The sequence below is a fragment of the Toxorhynchites rutilus genome, chromosome 1 (assembly GCF_029784135.1).
Source record: "Toxorhynchites rutilus septentrionalis strain SRP chromosome 1, ASM2978413v1, whole genome shotgun sequence".
Lineage (NCBI taxonomy): Eukaryota > Metazoa > Arthropoda > Insecta > Diptera > Culicidae > Toxorhynchites > Toxorhynchites rutilus.
In genome coordinates, this window is record NC_073744.1 from 119,570,153 (window position 1) to 119,588,880 (window position 18,728).

The window sequence follows — 18,728 nt, forward strand, 5'->3', positions numbered from 1 at the left end:
TGATGCGAAAATGAATTTGCTAAAGCATTTTGCTGCTGTTGTTCGTTCACCCAATCGACGTATGCCCGACGCATTCCATGGTCACCACGCTCTAATTTTTGTACCAGTTGGACTTTATATGGATGTAGGTGTAAGTCCAAATGCAAAATTCGCCACAATGATGTGTTTGACAATCCCAATTGCTGAGCACGCCGTGGAATCGAAACATTCGGGTCATCCTCCACACTGGCTGCAACAGCAGCAATATTTTCGGCCGAACGCACATTACGATGATGTACAGGTTTCACAATATCCGCTACGGATCCAGTTTGTTCGAATTTACGCACTACATTAGCGATTGTGTGCTCTGTAGGCCGTCCGTAATGCTCGAAAAACATCGTTTTTCATCATTTTTATAGTATAATTTAACAAAATTAACACGTTGTGCGATGCTAAAACGATCCATATTGTAAAATGGCAGACATTCAACTAACGATATGACGCTTTGGTTGACAGCTATGTCAAACGGTTGTCAGCGCAGGGCTGTATACTTCGGAAACCCGAAATGGAAAACCCTGTATATCCCATCGATGTAACATTTGGAAATGTTCTAATCATCTTGCAGGTCAAAACATATAAACCTTCTAATTTTCTATTCACATATATTCTACAAAAACTGCTTCGAAAAGGTGATGGATGTTGGCTCATAAATTTAATTCCAATTAAAAAAATATTTATCATATTCAAAAAACTCATTTCATTGCACAGAATCCAACATCATTGCAATCGAACCAAACATAGGAATATAAAACTACATCCCTTCAGATGATTGGTGTTGCAATCACATGCACCAGTTTCTGCCCAGTATCATCGGAACACAGAACAACTGTTCCTCACTCCTCACTCAGTCTTGGTCAGTCTAATCCCAGTTTAATATAGAAAATGACACATATTTACAAATTCCATCACCAAAACCAAACTTTTCGATTGACTCCGATCGTTGCATAGATCTGATCCTAGGTTTTGCGTTTCCATCCCCGCCGGTTCGTTTCGGATCCATTCGGTAGCATCATCATAATCACCCGTTTCCTGGCCCTCGACAACATTGTCGTTTCTTCCCAAGGATATAAAAAGGAAAAGCAACGACAGTTATCAGCCAGGCGAAATGGGTGGGTGTGTATTTCCGCATGTGTTTCCTCTCGAAAGCCTCCAACAAAGCCCCATGTTTAGCTCCTTTATGAGGTCTCGTTAATGTTTCGACACAGACGAAAAAGTGTCCCGTTTGGACGCGTATATATCCAGCTACCGCATCTGGAAACACCGAAAAGCACCCACTGAATCTCATAAACGTACATTGACACCCGCATATGGCAATAAGCATTTTGTGGAAATAATAGAGTGTATAAACACATAATTTTATTAACGTTTTTTTGTGGATTCCACTCGTTTTCCCCTCTCCACACAAGTGATTAGGTATCTCGGTAAAATTAGCAGAACGGACGCAAATTTTGTGATTATCGCTTCCAGCTGCAGCTGCGTTTTCAATTTTACGAGAGAAACATCGGAAATCCGTTCCAACCGTTTCTCTCAACCTTAGAAATCGTAGATTATGGTGCAGTTTTTAATGCTTCCCATCCATTAGGTTAAATGGTCATGTCCGATGGACCAGAGCATGGTGTCAGGGCAGTCAGTTTTTGCTATCGTTCCATCTGCATAAAGAACGAACGCTGCTTTCGGCTGGATGGGAAAAACGAACGCACCATGAGTCGAGACTGTCAATGGGAAAATTATTGTGCTGGGCGGCCATTAGTTGTGCAAACGAGAACCATCGGAGCAAGTGGCCTGGAACTGGTCAACTTTGTTTCCGCCCAGACCAAACGACACATCACGAGAGGAACGTGCATACATAAATAATTCCGACTTCGGGGGGAATACTGTGGCGGTGGTTGTGAATTTTGCGTCCAAATGGTCGGAACCAAACTGCCCTCCGGAAAATCGAGGGGCCAGAATAGGGCGTATACGTGTATTGAAATGAGTAATCGTGTAATTGCATTATTCTGGGCGAAAGTAGCCGCTGTCTCTTAGCGGCGGTCTGAGAGAAGGGCGGATCCCTTGTAAATTGATTCGATTCCTACAGACGATTAGAGGAATGGCTTTATAAGAGCCTCAATAATCGTTTCGTTAGTGTAGTGGATGGATCGATTTCGAGGGTCTTTAAAAGTGTAATTTTGTAATTTTAAGATCGCACAGACACTAGGGCGAATCGAACCGAAAATATTATCAATCTAAAAAAAGGATTAACACATGTACCGGTTAATCCTTTTTGTAGATTGATAATATTTTCGGTTTTATTATATAATTTATTATGTTCTTTTTAAGTTTCATTCATGTTGCACTGAGAAAAATAACAGTTTTTCTTATGGAAAAAAATTGTTTTCTGAAAGTAACCTTTTGCTCGCTACTTTGCCCAGACAACTCACTTGTTCTTCAGCTTCCGATCTCAGGAAGACTCACATAAAGACGCGCGAATTCAGAAAACAACCAATGAGGTACATGTGAAGTAATCAGTAGGCAGAGTATATTTGACTGGGAAACAAAATATGGCGTCGTCATTATTTGCACTCAATATGAAGTGTATATGGAAGAAACAAAACAATGTTTGTTTCCGCGGTGGGATTTGAACGGTTTGCGCACTTGAAAAGTCGGACAGGAACTACGAGAACTGATTTTAACCACTACACTTTTTAATCACACGATTCAAAATGATATATATTTACGAAAACTTTTATTTGACTACGAATACAGATACGTTTCGAGCGGTCCACTTTGGCCAACTAGCTACTTGTTTCCGTATTGATAGATATGGGAATTAAGTTCAAAAAGAGATTCACCTCAATACGTTTCTGTCTCTCTATCGAGATCAATTTTTCTCCTATCGGGAGCTTAATGATAACAGATTTAAGCTGCTGATATTGAAATGACCATAAGTGGGTACACAACTGTTGTAGGGTTTTTGATATATGAAAGTTTGTTGCGGAAAGTATTATTTATCCTAGGGTTGCTCCAACATATGCCGGCCCCTGTTGAAAGGATACACCTTTCAACCGACATATCTGCGACAAGTGCTGCTGGGGGGATGATGATGCTTCCTTATCCTCCGGAAACTGTTATCCGTCTGGTATTATCCCAAAATCATGGTTGGGACATCGGACTCTGACGAGTTTTGTTCGGTTCGGCTGCTTTCCTATATTCCATGGTTGTGGTAACCTTCTTGAAGTGACGGAAATGCAGTTTTCGGGAATCCAGGGTTCATCTTGTTGTCATCGGGGTTGGGCGTACTCAATGGTGATCCATCGAAGCAGCCGTGGGTGCGTTACATATGCCGGAGTAAAAAAATCCATTATTTTTTGAAAATTCAATTAATACAATACTTACAGGGTACGGAGGCTCAAAGGCCTCCGTTTGTTGCGCAGTACTGAGTACTGAGATGGAAGAACCTAGTGGTCATCTGAGCAGAGGCCGGGTACTTCAGTAGGCCCAGCTGTTTGTTGGATAGGCAGCACACATATCTTTGTGATACCTTGTTGGTACTCTCCTTCTGCTGTTCGAACGTCTACAACACGGATATTTCCATCGTCTCCATTGTATATTTTGCTGACTCTCCCGTATCTCCATTTAAGAGGTGGCAGATTATCGTCCTTAAGAAGGACCATCGTTCCTATGGCGACGTTGTCTCGTATGCGAGTCCACTTGGTACGTGGATGAAGACCAGACAGGTAATCGATCGTCCAGCGTTTCCACAACCGCCGAAGCTCTTGATTTCGTTGCCAACGATCGAGTCTGTTTTAGGGTACATCAGACAGATTGGGTTCCGGGAAGCAAGTGAGAGGACGATGGACGAGGAAATGACCTGGTGTTAAAACTTCCAAGTCATTGACATCAGCCGTAAGTGGAGTCAGCGGTCGAGAATTCAAGCAGGCTTCGATGCGGGCCAGCAGGGTGACGAATTCGTCCTGGGATAGGATCGAGTTTCCTACGGTTCGACGGAAGTGCTGCTTGAAGGACTTCACCGCTGCTTCCCATAGCCCACCGAAATTTGGGCTGCGTGGCGGAATGAATTTAAAGGTTATCCCGTCATCAGCACAACGGTTGTCTGCAGGATTTTCGATGCCTGGAACGTACGCCCAAATACCTCTTTGTGTGAGATGCTGCACTTCAGAAACACGGTTTGCGATGAAGTTTTTCCATCTAGATGGTGTCGATCGAAGCCAATGTAGAGTGATCATCGAGTCTGTCCAGAAGATAGTCTTGACATTCAGCGTTGTACTGGCTTGAACTTTATTGTGCAGATGGCTCAACAGAAGGGCAGATGAGAGTTCCAACCTCGGTAGGCAGATGCGTTTTTGTTTCTTCGAATCACCGAGAGGGGCCACCTTAGATTTGGCGGTTAGTAAACGCACGGCTATTCTGCCGTCATTTGAAACAACTCTCAAATACAAACAGGCCCCGTAAGCCTTCTCAGAGGCGTCGCAGAACCCGTGCATTTCAAGCACTACGCGATTGAAGGAAGGGGTTGCCCACCTTGGGATGGTAATAGATACTAATCCTTGCAAACTACTGCGGAACTCCAACCGATGCTGCTGTTGATACTCGTCTAGTGGGTTGTCCCAGGATGTAGAAGTTCGCCAGAGAGATTGAACAAATATCTTGGCAAGGACTATCACCGGCCCAATCAGGCCGAGAGGGTCGAAAAGCTTTGCTGTATCCGACAATACGGTTCGTCTTGTGATGTTTTCTGTTTGGGACCAATTAGGAACAGAGTAGTGGAGTAAATCGGTCGATGGCTCCCATATTAGTCCAAGGGTTTTTATGGTTGCTGGTGAGTCCAGTGCTATTACTGCTCGATCGTCGCGTTGGTCGGGAGGTATGGTTGATAATATAGCTGTCGAGTTTGACGCCCATTTGCGTAGATTAAAACCTGCAGATTGTAACAAGCTTCGCAGTTGCCTGCACAAGTATTTTCCCTCTTCTTCATCATCGACACCGGTAAGCATGTCATCCATGTAAAAATCCTTCGACAGGACTTTCGCGGCTAGAGGAAATTCATTAGCTCCCTGTTTCGACAACTCAAGAAGACATCTTGTAGCCAAGTATGGCGCCGAGGCAGTACCGTAGGTGACTGTGGTTAGTTCAAACGTTTTCAGCGGTTCCGAGGAAGAGGACCGCCAGCGAATCCGATGAAGTGGAAAATCGTCAGGGTGGAGGCGGATCTGCCGATACATCTTTTCAGTATCCGTAATAATAGCAAACTGATGAATTCTGAAGCGAAGCGAAATGTCTAGAATGTCATCCTGTAGAACCGGTCCCACTATTAACGCCTGATTCAGCGGAAATCCGCTGTCCGTTCGACAAGAGGCGTCAAAGACCACCCGTAATTTGGTGGTTGTACTATCCACCTTCGCTACTCCATGATGAGGTAAGTAGTAAGACGGAAATGTGTTATCCGTGTCGTCGATCTCACGCATGTGATTGAGTTGCAAATACTCAGCAACAAATGAAGTGTACGCTTCTTTGAGTGGGAGGTTCGCATCAAGTCTGCGTTCAAGGGCAAGGAACCTTCGAGTGGCTATTTCCTTGGAACTCCCGAGTTGAGACAATATATCTGGGCGTTTCGGTAAGGTAACGACAAATCTTCCAGATTCGTCACGAAAGGTGTTAGCAACAAAATGCTCCTCGCAGAAAGTTTCATCTGGGGATCGTATACTATTGGACCAACAAGATTCTATTTCCCAGAAGCGAGAGATTGGATCATCGACTGATTCTGCGCTGCACACGTGAGCTAACTTGTGTTGGGTACGAGGGTGGTGAGCTCCAATTTTTCCGGATGCTACCCATCCAAAAACAGTATTTTGAAGAACTGGCTTCTCAGGGCCCAGTTTTATTAATCCTTCAAGAAGAAGATCAAAATATAGTTCCATTCCCAGAAGCAAATCTATTGGCTTCTGGGAATGGAACCTTGTCAATGGAATCTTGTCAATAATATTTGACAAGATTCCTCAACCGTAAAATTCGTACAATGAGATCCTATCCGAACGTCAACAGCATGATACGACACGACGAGAGTGTGTCCAACTCCACCAATTTCTTGGCGATTTGGATAGCGACGAAGCTTTAATTTCTGGACCATGTTTTCAGTAATTAAGCACAACTGCGACGCAGGATCCAACAGTGCCCTGGCCCACAGGGCGTCTCCACCAGAACCGAAAACCTTGATGATTGCGGTTTGCAGCAGAACTGTAGCAGGCATTCTTTGACTGCTACCAACGAGAGTGGTGGACACGAGGCTAGTTTGGGCCGAGGTTGAAGGCAATTGAGATTCTGTCGACGATGATAACCGTGGTTGTGACGGTTGGTTTGATAAGCTGGACTGATCAATTTGATGCGATGGCGAAGTGGTCAAAACAGCAGAGGTGTGTGGTTGCGACTGAGTGGACAAGCGATCTTGCGATGGTTGGTGGAGCATAGTGTGATGCTTTTGGTTGCATACTCTGCATGCACCGGAAGAACAATTTCTGAGTAGGTGGGAGGAGGAAAAACAGTTGATACACAGATTTTTCTTTTTCACCTGTTCGAAGCGTTGGGCTACCGACAATTTCTGGAATGATTCGCACTTGAATGGCGAATGCGGTGATTTCAAACAAAAAGGGCATGAGCCAGGTGATGATGTGGTATTGGTAGTTGTGTGGACTGTATTTATCTTAGATTTCTGTGATCTATTTGAATCGAATCTGACTGGATCGACCGAACGTGACTTCGACAATGTCAAAGATTGTAACACTGTAAGCTGTGTGCGAAGGAATGTTTTAATATCATTGTATTTGGGAACTTCCGTGGATTTGTGTTGAATTTCCCATTGCTTCAGCGTCGACGCATCTAGGCGACTACAAATCATATGTGCCAGCAATACACTCCATCCATCCGTTGGAATGCCTATCTTCTCGATCATGCACAGATTCCGCTCGAAATCGTCAACTAAATGCATTAGTGATTCGTAACATTCCTTTTTTATAGGTTCAATCGAAAAAAGACTATCAATATAGGTTTTTACAATCAACTTTTTATTGTCGAATCGCTTTTCCAGCAGTGCCCAGGCAACAGTATAATTTGCGGCTGTGTGTTCGACGGATTCGATAACTTTCCTGGCATCTTTAGAAAGAGATGCAACGAGATACGACAGTTTGTCTATTGGCGACAGTTGGGGATTCGAGTCTATGAGTGATTTAAAAGTGTCCCGGAAGGTTATCCATTCTGAAACACATCCGTCAAAGGTTGGTAGTTTAACTTCGGGAAGCTTAATGCGCGAAAAAGAGTGGTCTGTTGAAGTTGTACTACCAATAGAAGTGGTAGGGAAATTTATTTGTAACCTTTTTATTTCTCTCTTCAGAAAGCTAACCACTCGCACATAATCTTTTTCAAATGCACGTCGAACAAGACGATTTGTTTCTTCTACGACACTTGTTGTTTCTGCATCCTTCACATCTTTTTCGGACCTATCGGCTACATCTATACACATTTCAATTTTTAACCGATTCGCCTGAAATTCAGTATATAATGTCTCAGCTTGTTGCTTCCATCCCTCAAGTTGTTCACTGTCGCGGTCAGCTTCGAAGTTTTCCATAAAATCTTTTAGATTTTCCATGGTGTCGAGATAAAAATGTTCTTGACGAGTAAGTTCTCTCAAATTCGGTGCCATTTTTCACGAATCTGCAACCGTTTACGAAATCTACTCAACTCCTCACCTACGTTCACCAGAAATTACCACTAAGCAATAAGCGAACCAGAGCACAAGCTACCAACCAACAACTCAATCAGGATGAAAGCAAACAAGCCAATCGAAGCTAGTAGTGTTCTCGATAAGAATAGTGTTTGAACACACGGGTACTCACAATGCCACAGTGTAGAAATTTGCTGCTTTTCATCGACCAATGACCCAAGCCAAACCGTCGTGCCACTCTCGCCTGATAAAGAACACTCTAACTGCGGATGAGTTGGCTCTCCACTGAAAGCGGCCGATAACACGCCAACGACACTAATCGGAGATCGAAGTCGAACAACATTCGATCTTTCGCGCACTGTAATTATTCTACTTCAGTCTTCTGTTCACTTGCAGCAACGAGCGTTAGATTTTCACTTTGCGTATGGGCCAGCGAGTCCAGTCCAGAGTCAACTATTGCACTGAACACTGATGTCCGATTGATGTCCGAGTTTTTCACAGTATCACAAAGCACTTTACGATCACTTAATCCGGGTCGACTAGGACCAAAAATGTTTCCGCGGTGGGATTTGAACGGTTTGCGCACTTGAAAAGTCGGACAGGAACTACGGGAACTGATTTTAACCACTACACTTTTTAATCACACGATTCAAAATGATATATATTTACGAAAACTTTTATTTGACTACGAATACAGATACGTTTCGAGCGGTCCACTTTGGCCAACTAGCTACTTGTTTCCGTATTGATAGATATGGGAATTAAGTTCAAAAAGAGATTCACCTCAATACGTTTCTGTCTCTCTATCGAGATCAATTTTTCTCCTATCGGGAGCTTAATGATAACAGATTTAAGCTGCTGATATTGAAATGACCATAAGTGGGTACACAACTGTTGTAGGGTTTTTGATATATGAAAGTTTGTTGCGGAAAGTATTATTTATCCTAGGGTTGCTCCAACAATGTTAAAAAAAAACTCACGTTATCATTATTTTATGAGCCAAATTGCTCATCGAATCTTTGAAATGATTGTTTTAATGACAATTGTAATGTGACTTACTTCCATCATTTAAGGAGCAAAAAGGTCCAGTCGTATTCTCAGTCTTCGGGAAAAGCAGCATTTACAATGAAATGTAACTTCATTGTAAACTATTTTTTCTCAAATAACAAACATCGACACTGTGAGCCTTGAAAATAACATAATATCATCGAGAAAATAACGAAAATTTCTTTGTTTCTATGAAGGTGAGAGTGTGAAAAGGACACACAGAAATATCAATTTTATTCATCTTTTCCGACATCATTTCACAAATATCCACTACACACTGTCACATTATAGTCATATTCAGTGGGAACTACAAAAAAAAAGATCTGTTTTCAAATGATAAGAAACTTTCTGAAATTAGCGTTCTCAAATGGATCTGGAATGCAATTGAATGTAAACACAAATACTGACGTCACGATGTGAAAAGTAGCTATGGCAGCGCATGCTATCACGCACACTACGCTCGCACCATCTGCTGCACCTAATATTCTTGCTCATGGGGAAGCAACACTTAAACACCACCAAAACATAAAGGACTGATCCAATGAAAAAAATTGGATTTAATGAAGATATCTTTTTTATTCTTTAATTCGGTTAGTAATCCTAAGGTGCTCCTCCATCGCAGGTCGTTGGGACGGGAGGGAGGAGTAGCGTACCTCGATTCTTGGTGATATCAGATGAATTGTGGGACCATGTACATCCAATGCCTTCCCTAGTAGTTCTTTACTCGGCCTAGGTGTCCAGCTTTGACTTTGCGTTGAATTAACTCCCTGATGATAACTCCCGACGCTGAGTTGCCTTCTGGAGACTATCCTAGTGATGTGGGTCGTTGGCAGTAGGTCCCGAATGAGTGTAGCCAGAGACGCTATTCCGAGGACACCCCTGAAAGCAGTGAAGTGTGTACCGAAGCGTTCCGAGAGTACAAGAATCTCAGTGACACCAATATTCAGATTTTCTCAAACTTGTCAGTTCAATTCGCTCTCTATCTCTGGCATTAAAGGCCGAGCCCATCCTTTTTGCTTGCCTTCGAACCTCTCCCCTAGTCGTCCTTTTCATGCTCCTCCTTTCCATTCCTCTCATCTTTCCGGTTTCCGGTCGTTGTCGCCGGTGACAGTAACAGCTTGGCGAAATTTATAATTCTCGCTCAGGCTTTACACTGTCCATGTGACACAGTGGGCATACAATAGTGGGGTTCGAATTACAGTTTTGTATCAACAACTTCAATTCTTAATACAATATGAATAGGAATCAACAAAAAAAAATTAAATATAATGAACAAAACTCTACTGTTCGTATTTCAACGGCAACAATTCAAAAAACAGTGACAAAATTAAGTGCCCGTTGTGTTAATCGATATGTTTCAATAAATTTTCATTGTGAGACCCCTCGATTGTTCATGTTTTGAGTTCACGCAGCGAATTTGTTTTTAAACGGTTTTATTTAGCTTGCCCTGTAATCTGTTTGTATGTTTGTAACTTTGTAACATGTTTGTCTGTAGCGCTGATCCACATTAATAGATTTTTTTATTTTATACTTTATAATAAGTAAAGAAACTTTTTAAGTTAAACGGTTTAATTGTGATTAAACATAACAATGTACTAAAAGCTAGAAAATAATTAGGCAAGTAGCAGTTAGCAGTTATCACACCTCTCCTTCATTAGTCTAGGGTCGTGGGGCACGTTGGATTTCCATTATCCACAATTAGTGACTCATCATATGTCCCACGATTTTATTTCAGTCTTATCAATGCCCTAGACTAATGAAGGAGAGGTGTGATAACTGCTAACTGCTACTTGCCTAATTATTTTCTAGCTTTTAGTACATTATTATGTTTAATCACAATTAAACCGTTTAACTTGAAAAGTTTTTTTACTTATTTTATTATGTCTTCAACGCTGTCAAAACGAGTCCCTCAAAGCGGTAATTTCAATGATGAAAATAAATAGAAATAAGGAACCATATCTGGAGAGTACGGTGCTTATTTAATCACATTCGAGCCATTTTTAGTCAAAAAATCGATGACAATGATCAATTGATGATCTAGTTCATTATAGTGATGCAAAATCCAAGTGTTATCCTTCCACAAACGCTTGAGCGGAGCGGATGAAAATTACAAAGCACAATTTGCATTTAATGCATAAATTAACTTTCATTGCGAAGAAAAACATAATCTTTCCTATTCGAGCTAGATACCGAAGTTGCTCGAGTAAAATTTATTCGTTAAACTGAGTGTTTTTCTAAGTAATATAAAAATTTCAGCGTTATGTTCTATGTGCTTCAATTCAAGAAACATTCACTGCACAATAATTTTATTTTAAATAACGAACCCTGATTTGTTCTTCCTATAAATGCTTTCATCAACTCACGTCCGAGTTAATTACATCAACAGTGAATATTTTCTCCGCTAATAATTACTTCGATAAGTTCCAAGTCTTATTGCGTACGGTGGCGTGCATTCAAAATCAATAATGTGTTACCATACTCAATTTTCCCCGTCGAATCATTGTTGCTTGCATGAATTAAAGCTGGCTTATTAATTTCAGCAAATCCAATAATCTTCTTACACGCACCCCAACGGGTTGCAAATTGGATTAAATCGTTGGTTTAATTCACGCTTTTCACCGCAGCTGTATAAGACCACAACAACGATTGGCATGCTGCTTGCTGCAACCATCCACCAAAACAGTTCTTCCCACAGTGTCGAGACCCGCATCCACGCGAAGAGAGAGCCACCACGGATTGGGAATATTTGCTGCATCGTTTGTCATAAATAAGCTATCTTCAATCGGAATATGATTTATTATCAGATTGATTAGCTTAATTCAAAACTGCTCTACTTCACATTCGTCGGCGACGGTCGGTCTTTTTTTGGGGAGACCAAGTTATCTTGCCGACTGACAGCAGGCTCAACTTTTCAGCGTTTCGAGAAAGTTGTTTATATTTATGGATCGATTTGGAATTAATTCGACTTCCGCATTAGCGCACGGACGCTGTTCAGATGCAAGGCGAATCAAGTTGATCCTGATTCAAATAAATAAATGCAATCCTGTGCAATAACAAATCTCCGATGTGGTTGGAATAATATAACCACGATGTTAGTTTGAATATCCGGTAGAGTTCACAAACGAATATCAGGCGAAGCTTTCTGACTTCTGTACGGATGGTTAGACATAAACATGTGATAATGCAAACTTCATCGTAAAAAATAATACAAAATGTCTGCTCAATTTATTCATATCTTCTTCTTCAATGCCACTAACGTTTCTAGAGGAACTTTACCATCTCAACGTAATATGCATTGAATCAATTTCATTAGCAATTAATAAGGACAACGAATTTCGAGTTCAGATTCCTTGTACTATTATTAGACTCATTTTCCAGCCATACAATTATGTTTCAGACGAACAATCATCACTACGAAGTTTTTCTCTAATTGAAGCGTTACAATATTTCATCAGTTTAGAAACAAAAATTCAACATTGACTCTTTACTCTTTATATTGTTTTTTCTTTCGCAGGCGCACGGGTCACATCTCTGGAGAAGTGTTTTTCGCAGCTCTTCTTCGTTGGAATGAGGTAATTTTTCGGAATATGCCTTTATTTCACAAGATATTCATGAACTTCTACTGAAATTAATCCAAATAATGGATGGATTTTGATTGCAAATACACAAATATCTTATCGTAAATACTACTAAATATATGTTAGCACAGAAAACCTCATCTTGCTTTAAAATATAACAATGTATAAAAAACTGCATGGTTTAATGTAACTTTGGTTTAAGAGTTTTGAAGCATTATAAGACTAATTTTAATTATGGAAACTTCATAATATTCTCAAATACTACTCAAGCTATCGAAGGAGTTTGTATCAACGAATGTTCGAAGTTCAATTCTTATTTGAATTGCAATTTTCTCAACCAAGTCATGATGGGGCAAATCGCCCCACTATGAAGAGCTAGTTCACTGTCAGTGTTACCAAATAACACAGAAATTTTTCTCCAATTCTTGAGTGCATATAACCATTTTCTCATACCTGTTCTTGTATCATGTAATCGAACTGGAACGAACAAAATTATTACAATGTTTCGCACTACTGTAATCCATCCAATAACCTAAATCTCAGAATCGCAATAAAAACTCATACTTGAGAGACCGAAAGTCTGCCAGCACTTCTATGTACAGCGGCACGTAGAGATATTTTTGTGAACAGCGGCACGTATTAATACATTTGTAAACATAAAGTATTGAAATGAAAATTCCTCGGAGTCTCTGGTTGGACAACAAAAAAGGCTCGAAAATACGAGAGCATCTGACAAGAAATTTATCCGAAACCGGGTACCGTTCTGAATCATATTTCAGACACTTTGTTCTAATATTTTGAAATGTTTAATGCACAAATGATATAACTATAAAATTACTACTCATTATCGTTTGTGTTTGTCGCTTGCTTAGCGGGAGCACGTAGAATTTACCCGTTCATAAATATTTGAATTTCTCCCGTGTTTCATCAGTTCTCATCATCATTAACAGTTTATTGTGATTGCTTGGTAAGTGTTTCGCAGTTGATAATAAAATATAATCAAGTGTAATGTAATTTTCGTCCAAAAAATTACAGAATAAAGTGTCCGAAATTCGAATTCAATCTGTTCGAAATTTGATTTAGTGTCCGAAGTTTGATTCTTATTCGCTTCATTTGAAAAGCATTTTATTCGATTTTTTTTTGTTTTCAATCAAATAGATACCAAAGTGGTAAGCTTAAAAGCATATTGAACTAATTTATTGAAAATATCAATTAAATAGTACCTGTGCATAAAGCTTAGATCTGTTTACTGCATCATATGCCTTAAGCGTCCGAAATATGATTCAGAACGGTATATACAGTGAATTAAGATTTAACCAAATTCGTAACCCTCTATTCGTAATCTTTTTAGTGCACATAATTACTAAGAAAACAGACGTGGCTACGTTTTTTATGTGAAAAAAACAATGAATAATGTAGTAAAAATACATATTTGAACCTTATTTGCTTATGGTGAGAATTTTACACCCTGTTACCCTATATAAGAGGTAGAAGACACACAATTCAACGGTCTGCTAAGGAGCGTCGAACGACAATGAAGTGTCTTCGTCAAGGAAGTTGGAGAAAAAATCAGTGTCGTTTTCAAGGCAAGTGAAGAAGGAGTTTGGATAAGAGTTTCTTCCCACAAGGTCCCTTCTGAGGGCTAGAGACGAATAAATCGAAGAAGTTTGAGGTCTCTTCTCTTCTCTAATCAAATATGGAATGCAACGGATACAACATAGATTTGGGAATGTTGTTGCTTGTCAAAAAAAGTTTTCAGAACATGTAGAACATGCAATCGTAGAGGCATATATCTATTTTTTCAGAATAAAAAAAACTTTACGAAAAATAAATTTAAATTTTCAAAATAATTTTTTAACAATGAAATTTTGTTTAAAGAATTTGTTCGATATTTTTTAATGGAAACTCAAAGAATTTCCTACTTTTCAGTCTCTAACCAACATTTTGTGAGTCTTATAGATTTTGAGTAAAGATGTATCGAAAAAAAATTGAAAGAAACTCAAAACAAACAAAAAATGAAAAAGTTGTTGTTAGAAAAAGTTTTTCCCTGTAAAAGTGTCCATCTTCTAATGTATGAGTGACTTACTGGAAAATGTAAGCGCTATTAACAGATTTTTTTGAGTACTTTGAAAAATATGTGTTTGAGAATGATGAATTTCAAATTTTAAAATATTTTTTTTCAGTGTAATCTTTCTTTGAAAAATTTCGGCATTTTTTTAATGAAAACTTAAACAATTTTCTACATTTCATCTTTTGACCAGATTTTATCAGATATACTTTTTGAGTTATAATATGTTGGTAAAAAATAAAGAAACAAATTTTGGCCCTTTTCAAAAAGTAGTCTAATTTTTTTTCGAAGATTTCAAGTATGCAAAGTTGCCTCAATGACAAATGTCTTCACACCCACAACGTTTCACGGCTATCTGAGATGGCGCTGCCAACTCCTAAGACGAGTTGGCATAAAATCCGTCTATAATTTTTAGCCAATCCTTCATTGATGTGTTTGGTTGGACCCCACGGTCAACTAGGCAATGTTTAGACATCATTTTGTTTTGAAAGTCTTCCTTTTTCAGTGATAAAAGTCTCATTCCGATAATGGTTGTATTAAAATTTTCTCTGGCCCAAATCACAACGTACTACTGTTAACAAATACGAATTGTACGAAGTCTACACAAGCTTAAGCCTGAGCTGAATAATTCTCTGGTGTCGAATCAATCCCGGTATCAGCGTTGGCAATGTTCCAGTTGAAACTGGATTTTTCCAGTTTGTTTTTCTCGATTCAGTCAAACAGCCTAAAATTTAAAACTAAAATCTTCCAGTTTTTTTTCAAATATTACCAGTTTTATCCTGTTTTTTTATATGTGTGCTCCAGTTTTACCAATTTTATGTTAAATACATTCTTAATACTAAATATTATCCCTCCATTATCCTTCCTATTCCTTGACCATTTTTGTTTTTTTTTCACATTTTCGTTCGATCGATCCAATGTAAATAAACCTTTCTTAAGGTGGCCGTACACTGTTTGTCCGAAGGTCAAATAATTGACACTTTTTGATAGATAAAGTTTGGTTTGGTATTTGTACAAACACTATTTTTTTTCCAAAATATATATTTTTATCAAGGCTCATATGGCGTTAGCCTGACGGGTCCGGAGTTCAATATTTTGACAGTGTTTCTTATTATCTATGTTAGTAATATGTAACCGATTACTCGCGGTCGGCTCGAGGTTAGTATTACAAGTGTTTTCGTAATTGGGATGTTGCTGTCTCCAATGCTCTGTACCTGTGCCCGACACGGGATACTTCCTATTGGGATGCAACTGACCATTAATCAGCAACGCCCCCCTAGTATGTACCCCATATCTAGCGTGGTGCGTCTTCTCGACTCGAGGAATCCAGGATAGAATGGTCACTAGCCGGCGCAATCATCAGCTCGTATAGAGTTGTCATGAGCGGTACAACCTTTGGCTCTTGTTGAATCATCAGTGGACTGCACAACCTTTGGCCCGTGTATCTGTAAAGAGTGTGTGTATGTATTGCCGCGACTAAGTAAAAGTTTATAGATCGGATAGGAGGGATTTGAAACAGGGACACAACGAAGGAAACATCATTAAACGTTGACATCGGCGTTTCTGAGGAACAGGTATAGATGAAGCAGAAGATCAGGATCACGGCTACCTAAGATATCCCGGACGGGGATCTCCGATTGTCTGCCTTGTGCTCTCAGTGCTCTAGAGAGCTGAGAGCGAGCAGCATGGAACCGGATACACGACCAGACAACATGCTCGATGTCGTGGTAGCCATCGCCACAATCACAAAGATTGTTTGCTGCGAGCCCAAAGCGATAGAGATGCGCGTTTAGGTTGTAGTGATTGGACATGAGCCGAGATATCACGCGAATGAAATCACGAAATGAAACACTATTTTGTTTTCCAATATTATCAACAGTGGCAAACAGTGTCAAACATCGAACATGGAAAAAATTCGACCGAAATACACTGCGTTTCACAACTATAGAACCACTCAATTTTTTTGAGTTTCCAGATAAATGTAAGAAGTCGGATGAATTGAAGTGTATAGTGTAGGATATAATAACTATCTTCATTTATGAGATTGGCCCTTTGAGCTTTATTGTTGTGTCTAGGCGCGAATCATTCAAAAAACTAAAATTCCATTGTTTCATAACTATAGATCCAGATCGAAAAATTCTCACTCCTTTAAAAATTTACGTCAATTTCAAATGAATTACAATGTGTTTCTAATTCGTAGGTCATCTTTAGTTCTCAATCAATCCGAATAACCCATCCGGAGTGGTTTCGAACAAGCTGCGCCATGTTGTAATGTGTATCTCGTTCAACGCAGAGGATACTGTTCGTTTAAGCTCTTCAAATCACTCTTACTGCTTGTATATATAACTTAACTTCCCATGTGAGGAAGTGGAGTTTTTAAAAAAAGACTAACTAAACTAAGCTAAAGCTAAAAAGGTAAACGCTTTAGCTTAGTTTAGTTAGTCACTAAGGATGATTTAGCTTCTTCGGATGCCGACTTGGGATTTTCTGCTGGTTTTGGTAAACGATCTAAGAAAGATTCGTGTGGTTGAGGTTTTCCAAGAATTCTGATATTGATGCTTTTGGATTTTATTAAGTACAGCACGATCATTATTATAACTCCCAGGATACTGACAATAGATAAACTCATTGATGAGTAATGGTGAGTTTTATAGCTTTCCACCAATGAATCCAGATGATTTCTGTTGATAATGTGTAGATCTTCAATAGCGGTCTGGTTTTGGGTAATTTGTACTTCGATTTTCAAACCATCGAAAAGGAGTATTATTGGAATTTCGTTTCTGATTATTTCTGTGTTTGTAAATGTTGTTTTGTTCACCTCGATGCTGCAGTTATGAAACTCAATCAAAAATAATCCAGATAAATTTCTATCAGTAATTCCGCAGTTTGTTTTGATTTCCAGAGGAATCATAGATTTTAAAACGACATGGTGATCAGTTAGAAGCTTGATTTCATTTTTCCGTTCATATTTTTTAAACGTACAATTTCCAGTAAATCCTCGTAATATTTTTGAGAAGCATTTATCATCGCTGTAGTTTAGGAGCATGTCTTCGTTACAAATGTTGTTCTGCTCGATCTGCTGACATTCTCTCGTGATGAAGTAAGTTCCTATCTCGCTCGTCATTGCTTTGTTTGCTGGTATGTTCAATATCTTGTTTCCAACTGGTAAGGTTTCTAGTATCAAATTACTATATGTTACATTTTGAAGAGAAGGTATCTTGACTACAAATATCAGTTCAGATGAATTAAAAAATGCAGATATTTCAAGGAAGTCGTAAGCTTGCTCTATATTTTTGATTTCTATGCCTTTTTCTTCTAATCTTTCTATTGAAAACAAAAGTTCTTCTGGGTGGAGGATATGTTTCGAGACAATGTTAAGTTTTGCTAAATGAATCGACTCTGCTATGTCCTTGAAATGTGAGATTAAGTTATCTAGTAACATGTTGATTTTCATTACATCTTTGATTATTTGTATTTGTGTTGCTGTGTTATCCATACGAGCCTGATTGAAATTTTTGACAATGATCTCTTGCTGTTTATTAATTTGTTTTATAATTGTATCTATTCTGTTATTCAATTGATAATTTATCTTGGCTTGTTTGTTTGTATGTTCATTGATAAGTTGATTGCCTTTAATTCTTAGCTCCTCCAAATCTTTATTTTCGGTATCACCGGTTTCCGGTGATAAATTTTATTCCGCTTCCCACAAAATTCAATAATCCTCTTTTGGGTCGTGGTTTATTCTGAAGGCTAGGATAAAGATAGTTAAGATTATTAAATTTTGAGAGGATAATTTCGTTCAATTCCGATGTATTGCAAATATTCTTTATTCCGTCGATCATATTTTTATCGTTATCAAAGTGGGGTGATAAATTTCGAAATCTATGATGTGGTAAATTTTGTGTTCCCCATCTTTGATGTAGTTTTTACCTGATGCTATTGCTAGCAGACCTGGATTGTGACTAAGTTCCATTATTTGTATGGTAGGTTGCCTGCCCATAGTTCCAGATACTAAAACGAGAAATAAGAGAGTTCGGACGGCGGTCCATATCCTAAAATAGAAAAATAGATTAGAGTTCATTTTATTACTTCCTTATTCTACGCATTTTTGCTTTATGTAGTTTCCTATTTTTATCGTCTTCATACGTTTGGTTCCTGTCTTCGACAACTTTAACAGGTTGAAACCATTCTTTAGTTTTTGCTTTAATACCCTGCCGTCTATTAAAAACTGTTTGATCGGCTTCAAGTAATGGTGGGTCTTCTCTAGATGCGTTTTGTTGTT

The 18,728-nt window shown here is 39.1% G+C and overlaps 1 protein-coding gene across 2 annotated transcripts in view; it reads left to right on the forward strand.

Moving 5' to 3' along the window:
* LOC129767287 (irregular chiasm C-roughest protein-like) overlaps positions 1–18,728 on the forward strand; it is a 434,835-nt gene that overhangs the window by 281,325 nt on the left and 134,782 nt on the right. For both annotated transcript variants that reach the window (XM_055768041.1, XM_055768131.1), the window contains exon 2: positions 12,315–12,372. The gene's annotated coding sequence lies outside the window, so the exon portion shown is untranslated. The remainder of the gene's footprint in view (positions 1–12,314; positions 12,373–18,728) is intronic.